The following is a 9,736-nucleotide window of genomic DNA, read 5'->3' on the forward strand; positions in this document are numbered from 1 at the left end:
CAGAAATAACCCAGCATTTTTTTGAGTGTGTCATACTGCAATAGGCATTTCTACCGTTTTAGTTCAACTTGGATGATCCAGAAGAGGATTGGGGGAAAGTCATATGGTCAGATGAAACCAAAATAGAACAGTTTGGTAAAAACTCAACCCTTCGTGTTTGGAGGAGAAAGGATGCTGAGTTGCATCCAAAGAACACCATACCTACTGTGAAGCACAGGGGTGGAAACATCATGCTTTGGGGCTGTTTTTCTGCAAAGGGACCAGGACGACTGATCCCTGCAAAGGAAAGAATGAATGGGGCCATGTATCGTGAGATTTTGAGTGAAAACCTCCTGCCATCAGCAAGGGCAATTAAGATGAAACGTGGCTGGGTCTTTCAGCATGACAATGATCCCAAACACAACGCCCGGGACACAAAGGAGTGGATTCGTAAGAAGCATTTCAAGGTCCCAGAGTGGCCTATCCACTCTCCAGGTCTCAACCCCATAGAAAATCTTTGGAGGGAGTTGAAAGTTTGTGTTGCCCAGCGACAGCCCCAAAACATCACTGCTCTAGAGGAGATCTACATGGAGGAATGGTCAAAAATACCAGCAACTGTGTGAAAACTTGTGAAGACTTACAGAAAACGTTTGACCTCTGTCATTGCCAACACAGGGTATATAACAAAGTATTGAGATGAAATTTTGTTATTGACCAAATACTTTTTTACATTTGCAAATAAATTCATTAAAAATCCTACAATGTGATTTTCTGGATTCTTTCTTTCTTATTTTGTCTCATAGTTGAGGTACAGCTATGATGAAAATTACAGGCCTCTCTCATCTTTTTAAGTGGGAGAACTTGCACAATTGGTGGCTGACTAAATACTTTTTTGCACCACTGTATGTGTGTGGTTAACGCTGATTGGTCAACTAAGTAGGAAAGAAAGAGCACCTTTGACACATGGAAAACATTTCGACACGCCCATTTCTCCGACCTGCAGAGACCTAGAAGCTTAGGGTCGGTTTCTAACATTAAGAGTCTTTCCCCAAAAATAAGGCCTTTAATATATAAAGGACAAGAAAAAGAAATGCTTGTTGCCACTAGGTTATACTTGTCTTTCGTATCTAAAAAAATTAGCATTTAGGCCTACAATAACACCCTTTCTATTGTTATTGGAGCCTAATGTTTAATGTAATAAGTGTATGTGTAATTTTTATAATTAAAAAATATGATAGGAATTAAGTAAATGAAAGAAATCCCTAATGAGGAACCAGTCCAATGGTCAGCCAAGCATATACATTGTGGTTTGACAAAACGATTGGACAAGCTCAAAAACATGTGACTATCACCTGATGATAAACACTAAATCATGCTGACATGCAACAAATAGGCTCCTCCTTTTATGAGAGAAGTTTGGGAAGGTTTTCTGAGCACAGAATCAGAGACCAGGTAGAGAGTGAGACGGATTGTGACAAACAAGGTTATTTACTCAAAATAAATGATGTTTTCCATGTTTATCTGACTAAGGAATGTTTTGGCAAGTAACAACAACGAAATGACCATTTATTTTTATTTTGCTGCCTCAGAACTTGTTGATAAGTACACAAGTTTTTGACTTTTCATTTTCACTTCATTATTTTTCAAAGGAGGAAGACCACTACTGAAGGATTTACTGAAAGGTTTGCAATTTTTTTCTCTGTCACTTTTTGTCTAAAGAATGAAGAGGAAGGTATTTTATTTTTGAGAGTAAAGCAAATGGGTCCTTTATTAAACTAAATCAATGTTTGTCTCAAAGTCTCCAGTTCCATATGATCAAATTCAAATACATTCAAATTAATATATAGCATGTTTTAAGTATTTTTATAAGAAAAGAAAAAAATCATAAAAAGGTATAGTAAATCAGACTAATTAATTAAATTATGATGACATGTTCTTTTACATAAAATGGCCTTTAAACATATTAAATAATAAAGTAAAAAATATAAAATGCAATATAATATGACAGTTGTTGCTGACACAGTGAGCTATGTGACAATTTTTTTTTTTAAATAACTAAAATAACATCTACATCTTAAGAGTGTGTGTTTGATTGCATTTTTAATATTTTAATTCTAATTCAGGCCTTTTTACATGACAGACTATAGGATCTATTGATACTCTGTTTTATGTTTAAGACGAAACTACCCATAACAAACTGACGTGTTCAGGAAATGAAAAGCAAAACATGACAGGAGAAGGCTTAGAACCTTATCAAAAAATAATAACCGAGTATATTTCAGAACCTTTATCTCTGAAAGAAAAATGTTAAATTTTTTGGGTTCTGTTTATTTTCTTTTTAAACAATTTGTGGAATACAGAAGAAGACCTTCAACACAACAAATCAAAACACCTATACACTCTAAAAAATGCTGGGTTATTTGTTTAACCCAACAGCTGGGTTGAGCCTGTTGGGTCATTTTGTTGGGTTATTTTCTTAGTGTTGGGTCATTTTTTGAGTAACCCAAACGCTGGGTTACCAGTCTGGTCCAATTGAGTGACAGTTGAGAGAGTAAACCCCTCCCACTCCTCTACGCATCAGACAAACTTTACCTTCGCGGGCATTTTGATCCACTTCATCTCGGAAAGTTGTTATTCGGAGAATAAAAGGTATGTTTTACGAGTTTTTAATGTATAAAACTATTACTGTAAAAAAAATGCAAAAGTATGCAAAATTCGGCTGTTCGCATTAGGTTTGAAAGTAACGTTACAATCTAGCTTCGTTAGCTTTGGATAGCTAGTCTGTAACGTTATGCCCACGTTGTTCTAATTTACAGCTTTTTAATCATTTAAACTTCATTTTTGGTGAACATTTCCTTTGAAATGTGTGACTTGTGTGAGGAATTTAGTTAAGTAACTTACGCATCTTGATATTAGTTAAAGGTCGACGAGAGAGCTTCGTGTCAAAAGCAAACATCCAGCTCATTTTTTTTATAAATACCACTAATGTTCAGTGACGGAACTTAGATTTAAGAGTCTTTTAGACGAAAATGTTGTTGTTAAGAACTCAAATACGTGATTTATATATAAACATAACGCCTCTTTGAGATTTTGTTAAGACGCTGTCGGAGGTGTGAGCTTCAGGCTGTCAGCGGTCGTGTCTCCGTGGAGAGCAGCTCTATCTCGGCCATTGCTTCGGGAATAGCCGCTGGCTCTTATAACGTTAGTGGTTAACAATGCGATATAGTTAATTTTGGGTATATGAGACGAACAATTGTTGCTCTTTTTAGACTTATACTTATTCCCGAGTGTGTCGAATTAGTGAAGGGTTGTTTTAACGTTTATAATATTTTTTTTAAGACTGTATTTAACTTTCTGTACTAGATCCCACTCTTCTTCTTTCCCCCACTGACAGGTTGCAGAATAACAGCTAATATTAATGGATCATTCTATTCAAGAGAATGTCAACTGGAACTTGGATGTTTTCATAACAGGCTTAAAGGTAAACATTATTTAGGTAAAATGTTAATGTACTTCTTTATATGTTTATTATAATCCATTGTGCTCTGGGTAGGCCAGTTTCCTTACATTCTTCTCTTGTCTCTTCTCTTGTCTCTTTTCTTGTCTCTTTATAGATGAACAAATTGATAAAGAAACCCTCCTGCTGGACATCCACTTCCAAAAGTGCACACCACACTGTTGTCTACAACTCCCAGGAAAAGAATCCTCTTCAGTAAGACTGCTCAGTGGATATTTTAGGTTAAGCAGTGCTGAAACCGAAAGAACTAACACTATTTAAAATGTTTTGTGAGTTTATATGAAGAGGAAAGTTACGGTGTCCCTTTTTCACATCCATAACGCTTGTTTATTTCTTTTTTTATAGAAAACTTGTGCATAGACTTATATTTTATCATATAAATGCGGTTCTATCAACAAGGGTTTAGTAAAATACTTTTTATAGTGTTTTGAAGTGTTAAGTTGTCTAACTATTTATATTTACTTGTGCCACTTTAATAACCTTGTTAAATGTATATGTTAAAATCTAAACTAATGTAATTTATTGAAGTTAATTTTCTTTAAATATGTATAAACATACATTTCATCAAAGTGTTTTATATGCCATTTTATTGTTCATTGAGCATAACATATTGCATGTTTTTATGAATTCCTTTTGTCTTGCATTTTGATCCTTAATAAAACTATTGATTCTTACTGATGCCTCGAGTATTTCTCTGTGATTTTGTTATTATTATTTTTAAACATTTCGGGTTTGTTTTAAACCATCAATGTAATTTTTAAGCAAAAGTTGATTTAAATAAAACAACCCAGCATGTTGGGTCAAAGATTTAACCCTACTGGCTGGGTTAAAATAACCCAACGCTGGGTTTGTCCATATTTGACCCAATGTTGGGTTACCAAAATAACCCAAATTGGGTTGTTTTAACCCAGCCTTTTTTTAGAGTGTACTTAGCTTTGACTATATTTGACAACCCTATTGCGGTTAAGTATTTTAAATAAATGAAGTCACCAAAGTTAAGATGTTTGAAAGAGTGGTCCAAAACATTACATGAAAGCAAGATTGGAGGCTATGAACAACAGAACAAGGTACGGCAACATAGAATTAGTCAAAACACGAGACAGCAGGTACAACAAAAAATGCATCTGATAACATCATGAATGTCACTGCAGCCTATCTGCAAAAATGTTCATCGTCTGTCTGTACACACACATCATTGATTGTCATGCATATACTGTAACATACAATCTCAGACACATTTTCTAACTCTATTCATGGGGACCCATAAAATAGGAAAATTATTCCCTTTTCTATCTTTGGAAATCTTCGACTTATTTGCAGCTTTGAATAAGTAGGTGGGTAGAGAGAAAACAGAACTGCTATAGAATATTGCAGGATTATATAGCTGACAGCAACGATCATGAGAACTCCACAAACTTCTGTTCCATTGTTAGTCACTTAAAAGCTTTAAGTAACTATGGGGTTTTAATTGTAGTTTTACTTTATCAACTCATGAGGGCTAAGGTGGCGTGCGGGTGCTATCGGGGACTTCTTATCTGGCTCTTTTGGTATGAAACTGTCTGTATCTGATACACAACGATCTTCAAGATGTGCTGTGAGGGCATACAGATTCATACATTGAACTCTGTTAATGTGTCCAGAGATATTCAAGGTGACAGAAACATGAGGCAATTGTGTGAAGTCTAACTATACAAGATGAGCAAATATGGCAAGAACAAATATACATTGTGTCTAATGGTCGTGAAGTTCCGTGTGCTTAGTAAGCACATCCTGTGTGTATATATCAGACGGAACAGCCTGGGGGGGGGGGGGTGTTACTGTGTCCTACACTGTCCCAGCAAAGCCTCCAGGAGAGTAACTTACCATGGGTAAAGATGTGAAAGATTAATTATATATGATTGTCTCACAAGCTTAAATGTTTGTTAATTATTTTCATTAACAAGATAATTTGGCTTTTAAACATTCTTTTTGGCATTGTGGGTAAGATAAAATATGAAGACTTTTGTGGGCTGCCAAGGACTTTTATTATATCGGGCCGCCCATAAGAGGGGTAAGGTGGGCATTTTGGAAAAGGTCTTCTTGTTTGGTGAGGTGGCATGTTTTGGGTAGAATCAGCTCTGGATCAATTGGCGCACTTCTGAGGAACATGAGCTGGGGAATAACTTGGTTTTGAGGGGCCATACACCAGTGGATTCTACTTTTTCACCTATGGGGACATGGGAACTATTTTTGCCTTCATCTGGATTTTTGTTACCTGATTTCCATATCTTATCAGAAAAGGACTGAGACGACCTACTGATAAGTACTTTGATTATTTTTTCCTCTTCTTTTTACTTGCCTGTGGATTAATTTACTGGAAGTTGCATCCAATGCTTCAATTGAAGAACTGTCATGCATGGGACTATGTTTGTTTGAATCTTTAAATGTCAATAACCTTGTTGTTGTTTGATATTATTGTAAGACCGGCAAAGCAACAATTTGGTCAAACGTTTCCCGTGATAGTAATAAAAACCCTTCTGAAAAAAGTTGTGTTTGTTATAGTCCGATAGCACTAGATCCGGTTAGAGCTATCTGTGATAGGGCAAATGGTGTCCCGGCATAAGGGGGAAGGCTGCTCTGCCCAGCCAACCCCCGGGGTGCTTGCTTAGTTATGGATGGAATGCCTGTCTTTAACCAGTGTCTGGGTAAGAAGGAAGGTTGGTGAGGTACCAGTTTCTTAACCATGTGTTTGGGTAAGAAGAAAGGTAGATAGCACACTGACCCAACCTCTTGGAGGGTGGGAAGGTGCTTTCGCAGGCATACGCCCCCCCGGATGCCAGTCCTGCATGTCGCCACGCAGGACTCGGGCTGACACCGGGTTTAGGCGAAGGTTGTTAACCCTTGCAAAGGTGTTTGGGCGTAGCCCAACCCGCAGCTCTACCGATGTCTTCTAGAGAGGCGCTTCTGGCCAGTGCCCAGGAGGTGGCTATACCCCGTGTGGAGTAAGCCCTCAGTGGGCATGGAAGACCCGGTACTCCAGCCTCTGCTTGGAGACAGCCTTCCCCTTCTGCTGTCCTCCAATACAGACAAGGAGCTGGTCAGAGCTACTGAAGCTCTGCGTGCGGTCCAGGACACAACACGGATGGGGTTGGGTATTCCTCCCTGATGGAGAGCACCTGCAAGTTCACCACTTGGTCCCGAAAGGAAGTAGTGGGAACTTTGGGCACGTATCCGGGCCTGGGTCTCAGGATAATGTGAGAGTTACCAGGGCCGAATTCAAGGCAATCCGGGGACACAGAGAACGCTTGGTGGTCCCCTACCCTCTTGAAGGAAGCGAGCACCAACAGGGGGCCGTCTTATTCAGGTGAGGAAGATCGGAACCTCTGAGGGGCTCTTGGACCCACGTTAGGGTCCCAAGAGGGTATGGAGCAGAGATGAGGCGGATTCCGCCCTCTCACGCCCCTAAGGAACCTGGTGACCAGGTCGTGTTGCCCTAGAAACTTTCCATCAACTGAGTCGTGATGAGTGGCGATAGCGACTACAAAAACTCTCTCTTAGTCTCCAGTCTCGTAAGAAGGACAAAAATATCCTGATCGAGCACCTCAGTGGGTCTTTCTCGTTGAGAGAGACACCAGGACGAGAAGAGGCGCCGTCTAGAGGCATGTAACAGCCTAGTAGATGGGGCCCTAGCCTGTGATGGTTTCTGCCGTAGAGGGGGAGTAGCCATCTCAGGATCTTCTCGTCCCGTCTAGGGTGTTCCAGAGGTCTGATCTGGGATGCCAGAACGTGTCCTTCCCCTGAGAGAGCAGGTCCTCTGTCAGGGGAATGGTTCAGGGGAGTCGCTGTCCAGAGCATCAACTCTGAAGCCAAGTGTGGTTAGACCAGGGCGGTGTAATCAATAACACTGGTGCTCCTCTTTCCTGACCTTGTATCTGTGCAAGGAGGCTCCTGGGGGGGGAGGTGTGCTTCCGCCCATCCCGCGGTCAGCTGTGCGCCAGGGCATCCGTGCCGAGGGGGGCCTCGGTCAGGGAGCACCAAAGCGGACAATGGGTGGTGTCGCGGGAGGCAAAGAGGTCTATCTGTGCCTGTCCGAACAGCACCCAAATGAGCTGGACCTGGGGTGGAGTCGCCACTCTATGCAAGGCGTATACTGACGAGATAGCGCGTCGGCTGTCTGTTTCAGTTCGCCTGGGATGTGTGTGGCCCGCAGGGACCGGATCACCTACTGACTCCATAGGTGGAGGCGTCGGGCAAGTCGTGTTAGCTGCCGTGAGCGTATACCCCCCTGGCGATGTAGGCTACGGCTGTCGTGCTGTCCAGGCGGACCAGCACGTGCTGGCCCTGCACTAGAGTCCGTAGCCTTATCAGCGCAAGCAGCACAGCCCACAACTCTAGGCAATTGATATGCCAGTGCAGACGGGGGCCCGTCTAGCGCCCCGCTACTGCGTGCCGTTGCACACTGCGCCCCACCCCTGCAGCGAGGCGTCCGTCGTCACCACGACGTGCCTCGCAACCTGGCCTAGGGGAGTACCACGCTCGGAGTAAGGTCATGGAAGACCAAGGGGTTAGGGTGCGTCGGCAGCAAGGCATCATCACCATGCGCCTGCTGCCGGTGTGCCACGCTGTCCTCGGAACTCGACTCTGTAGCCAGTGTCGAAGCGGTCTAATGTGCATCAATCCGAGGGGTATTACCCCCACGGAGAACGCCATGTGTTCCAGGAGCCTCTGAATTTGTTTCAGGGGGACCGCCGACTGCCCGAAGTGTTCCAGGCAGTTCAACACTGACTGGGCGCGTGCTGCGTACAGCTGCGCCGTCATGGTGACAGAGTTTAGTTCCATACCGAGAAAGAGGATGCTCTGCCCTGGGGAGAGTTTGCTCTTTTCTCGGTTAACCTGAAATCCCAATCGATCTAGATGCCGGACCACCAGGTCCCTCTGTGTACACAACAGATCTCGCGAGTGTGCCAAGATAAGCCAGTCGTCGAGATAATTTAGTACCCGCACACCTTTTGTCCCGAAGGGAGACAGGGAGGACTCTGTACTGATATGCCTGCCCCTCGAACGCGAACCGTAGGAATACCCGGTGTCGAGGGGGATCGAGACATGAAAGTAAGCATCCTTCAGCTCCACCTGATGGATGTCAGGATGCGCCTCTGCGTGAGCATCCTGAACGGCAGCCTGTGAAGGTGCTTTGTTCAAGGTACGCAGACCCATGGGGCGCAACCTGCTGTCTTTCTTGGGAAAGAAAGTGCTTGTCGTGACCCACTGAACATCTTGGTTTTGAGGGACGAACTCGATGCCTGTTTTGCCAGAAGGGTGGTGACCTCTACCCGAAGTACGGAAGTGTCCCTGCCTCTGACAGAGGGAGAGATGATGCCCCGAAACTTGGGAGAGTCTCTGGCGAACTGGATCGAGTAACCAAGACGGACCGCCCTCATTAGCCAGCGAGACAGTGTGGGCAGTTCTCGAGCTCCCAGGGACTGTGACAGGGTGACCAAGGGGACGGTCTACTTCATCATTCCCACGGGGAGTGGTTCGTCGGCTGGCGAAGCTAACCGTCTGTCGCAGGGGTTTCCCCGGAGGGATGGTTGGCTCCGCCTTTTTGTCTGCCTGGCGGGACAACGGCACACACTGTCGGTTTGAGAGTGGTGGCAGCTGTCGTGTGTGTTCGCCAGGGCGTGAGGTCGGGTTGCCTGGCACAGTCCAGTGGAGTGCTTGATCGGCTGCAAGTACACCCGGGGAGAACAGAAAAACTCTGCGAGTAAGTGGGCGCCAGGCCCTGAAAAGGCCCGCCGTCTCATACCGACCGATCAGAGCCATGGCTGTGAAGGTCGGGCCCGATGTTGTTCTCCCTGGGGTCTTCCCATCAGTGTCGCTTCTAGCGAGAAGGTTGCTGACGGGGTGGAGGTTTCCCCCTCGACCTCCGCTATGGGGTGCAGTCTGTTGGGGCACAGGAACCGGAGCCGATGTCAAAGGGGTCCTGGGTTGCCGGGAAGCAGATGTCACGCGAGATCTCGGAGGACTCTAGGCGGCCGAGTCGCGGCGTGAAAAAATGTGGCTAATTGCCACTGTCTGCTTCACCGCCAAAAACTGCTGAGCGCAGTCCTCGACGGTGTTACCAACAACCCACCCTGCGAGATGGGTGCATCAAGAAAGCGGACTTCGTTGGTGTCACTCTTCTGCCCAAGGTACAGCCGGGGGTGTCTCTCCTGGACCAGTACCGTGGACATCGTCCGACCCAGGGCCCGTGCCGCCGCCTTA

At 44.2% G+C, this 9,736-nt stretch overlaps 1 long non-coding RNA gene across 1 annotated transcript; it reads left to right on the plus strand.

Annotated features, from left to right (window-relative positions):
* Positions 1-1,423: 1,423 nt before the first annotated feature.
* Positions 1,424-4,281, plus strand: LOC130429887 (uncharacterized). The gene is made up of 3 exons (XR_008907698.1): positions 1,424-1,462; positions 1,629-3,460; positions 3,594-4,281. It is a non-coding gene; the product is annotated as an uncharacterized LOC130429887 (long non-coding RNA).
* The last annotated feature ends 5,455 nt before the right edge of the window (positions 4,282-9,736 follow it).

This window comes from Triplophysa dalaica, chromosome 10 (assembly GCF_015846415.1).
Source record: "Triplophysa dalaica isolate WHDGS20190420 chromosome 10, ASM1584641v1, whole genome shotgun sequence".
NCBI classification, from domain to species: domain Eukaryota; kingdom Metazoa; phylum Chordata; class Actinopteri; order Cypriniformes; family Nemacheilidae; genus Triplophysa; species Triplophysa dalaica.